Below are 3544 nucleotides of genomic sequence, written 5' to 3'. Positions count from 1 at the left end.
AACTTATAAAGAAGTATACAACATGCCCAGGGTTAAGATATACCTTCTTACCAAGGAGAAGTCCAAGTAAGCCGACAATTGATGATGTTTATTTTCACTGTTGAATTTTGGTGTCTGTCAGTATGTTTTATTGTGAATGGATACTTTGCTTTTATGCATGTCTCTGTTGAGAAAATGAAACAAATCATCACTATAGCATGCCCTCCACCAAGTCCCTGGAACAATGATAAGGTCTGTTGGTAGTTTTAGACCTGTCTTGTGCATATTAATTTTGGCAAGTCGTCACTGGCATTTGTAACAATGCAATGGAACCCTGCCCCACGGCCACCTCAGTAATACAGTCACCTCAGTATTATGGTCACTTTTTGTTTGCGGCTCAGAAAAACAGCCATACAGTTTCTTGTAAATAACCCTTGTTAATGAGGTCACCCATTAATAAGGCTATAATGTTTTGGTCCACTAGTGAGCATATTAATGGGGTTCCACTATATTCCCAGAATTCAAGGTACTTTCCAAAGGACTTGAAGGAAACCTAAGTGTTTGATTATCTCAGTGATGGTTACCACGAGATCGCTTGTACCAATCAGCCCCTCTCCCTGTCACCTGTCCTGTGCAGAGTCCTGGAGAGTATTGTCCACAAAAAGGTTGTCAGTTCTTCTGACTTTAAACAATACACTGTCTGCTCATCAAAGAAGAACAATAAGCTGTTGCATTGCACAGAAACTCTTGGAGTACTCTTTACCAGTCATTTTCATCAGGGCTTTGACTACAAAAAGATTACAGGTGTTCTCTTGCTTGCGATCTTACATAAGTGGCAACTGAGTTATCAGTTTACAGGCTGACATGCAGTTGTTGTTTGCATTCGGAAATTCTCTTCCAGAATACCATTTGGTTTTTATTCTCCATAATCAAACCAGGAATTAAAAGGTCATTTACAAGCAACAATTTTATTTGCAATTTATGATTATTCATTATTACTTTGAAGCTGCTAGTATGCATTATATTTGACAGTACTACAGCATGCGTTACATGTCAGAATTTAATGCAGTAATTAATATAAGTATTGTTGTTCTTTTTTTCCCCTCAGGCAATGCATACCAACAGTTGACAACAAGTCACAGTCTAAACACGCAGTGATATCCAGCCACACTCTTACTACTGCCAGGGCCTCAAGGGTACCTCCTGAACCTGATGAGACAGAATCCAGGGTTGTAGTACATGTTCAACACCCAAGCTTAGGAGATGTTGAGAGGAAGTTTCACCAATCCAGTAGGATGATTGAAGTTTATGACTGAGTTGGTTCCCTTTCTGATGTTCCAAACTACTTCACTCTATCTACTTCTTCCCAGGGAGAAGTGTTATATCCCAGTCATTTTGTCACCAATGCTGAAGGTATCAAACTCTTTGTCCACCAAGAAGATGAGCCTGTGAGACTGTTTGAGGATGAGAATGAAGTGTCATTCCTTGGATTTGGCCCAGTGACCAAAGACTGTGATGAAACAGTAATCGATGAAAAATCCACTCCAAATATGTTTTGCTGTGGAGACACAAATTTTTTACCAGATACAGCAAAAGCAATGCCATCAAAGATTATGACAGATGATGACAGGTAAAAAATTAATGAGGTTGCTTGTGTGTGTATTGTTGGAAGTCCAATTCCTACTCCATCCAAGCCATCCTCTGCCAAGATCCGTTTTTAATAGTTTTAGCTCATAAATATACCGTGTTGATAAAACTTAGGGTATCATTTTTAAGGCTTGCAATCACACAACTTAAGACTTCATTTGTTTAAAAAAGAGGCTTAAGTCGTCCGTGTCTGAGCCTATTTAAACCTTACAAAGCTACAGCTTGCATTCCTTTAACCCAAAAGTTTTTCGGATTTAAACAGTCCAGATTGTTTGGGTTTTGGAGCTAGCTGGAACAACAGTCTGAAATAACATTGATCTGTACGGATTATTGCAAACTTACTGGATTGGTTTGTAATGGAATGAAAAATCGAATTACAGATTGCAAAATCCAGATTTTGATTGGTCAAAAGCAACGCAATCACAGTCTAGTTGCATCTGCTTTATTACCAAGGCAACACAATAACTCTAATGATTCAACCGAACAGTGCTATCACCTGAGAATTACTTTCATGACCATAGATGTTCATTTAACATCAGTAATACTTGATTTACCCACGGTCATTTATGGACGAAGCTAATGATATGTAAAGATCTAAGGCCTCATTAGCAGTTCTTGGTGTACTAAGCCTCTCATCTTCCATTATGAGCCTCGCCAGTTTGGCAAAGTCCATGCGTCGTTCATCAGATCTATTGGGATGCTGATTTACCATCTCTTGAATTTCTTCTATTTCATCCAAAACTACATGCTGTCCTCGTTTGCTATTTTGATAAAGTTCAGGCAAAAAATACAAAATGTCCGGTCGGCCTGAGGATGACTCATCGTTTGAACTAGGTCGAATCTTGTGCAAGTTCCAATGCATAGTCACCTGATCTAATTCGTCTTGAATTAACGGAATAAAAGCGAATTTTAAGTACTCAACTTGCACTGGATCATCATCTAAGTATATTTCTTGCTCTCTTAAATCTTTGAAAAAATTTATCCACCAATTAGTTTCAGTCTTCCACAGAAAGCTCCACCAGGCCTCTATTCTTTGGTTAGAGACGGAACGCCCGTAAAGGAAGCTTCTCTCATCTGCGAAAGAGTCATTGTGACTTTCCCTCAGATGTTGCTGAATGCGGGCAACAAATGCATTTACGGTACCACAATCTCCTCGAACAATAGTCGCGGTTCTTTCATGCAATCGGATGCATTATAGGTAGAAATCTGCAATGATCCATGGGCAAACCTGGAGCCACAAAATGCGACAGTTGTATCCATCAATTGCGTCATGTATGCACAACCCAAATGGTTTGAGTTTATCATAGCCATCTATATGCCATATAAAATCAGGACCTTTGGAACGATATTTTCGCCGCTGTAATCTTCGTCTTGACGGTGTCTCCACTCCATCTGGATCCAGGGCTTTCGAAATATGTCGAACGGTTTCTCTGTCAACCTGTAGATGATAATCAATTTGTAGTCTCTGGTGCATCTGTCTATAACCAATTGAGCTGCCAGAGCCGCTAAGTTCTTGTTCTATGGCTGCAAAGACATCCCAGTCATCACTAGGCCGACCTCCCCTCCCTAATGATCGTTGACGTTCGATTCTCTTTAAGTGCCTTAAACTCAGAAGTATACCATGACTAAGAGCCAGAAAAGCTATGATCTCGATGTAATTGAAATTTAGATAAAAATATCTCTCGATAAGTTCTTCTCTGTCTTGCATCCCAGCAGTACATTCTACCGGAAGGTATCGAGAATTAATACAGTACGTAGAATTTACAAAAACGGTCAATAGAAGTAAAACAGTGGCTCTCTTCTGGAGATACATCTTGTCTGCCATGTTTTTTTACCATGTGGTTACAAAGGATGATTTAAATAGCAGTGCCAGATAAATAAGTGACAACTAGTGCCAGATAAATAAGTAGCACTGCCA

At 39.4% G+C, this 3544-nt stretch overlaps 1 pseudogene; it reads right to left on the bottom strand.

Moving 5' to 3' along the window:
- Positions 1 to 2176: 2176 nt before the first annotated feature.
- Positions 2177 to 3161, bottom strand: LOC148735564 (uncharacterized; annotated as a pseudogene).
- Between the last annotated feature and the right edge of the window lie 383 nt (positions 3162 to 3544).

The sequence above is a fragment of the Stylophora pistillata genome, chromosome 3, assembly GCF_964205215.1.
Source record: "Stylophora pistillata chromosome 3, jaStyPist1.2, whole genome shotgun sequence".
Lineage (NCBI taxonomy): Eukaryota > Metazoa > Cnidaria > Anthozoa > Scleractinia > Pocilloporidae > Stylophora > Stylophora pistillata.
Note: the sequence above shows the minus strand (reverse complement) of the source record. Positions and strands in the feature narration are given on the sequence as shown.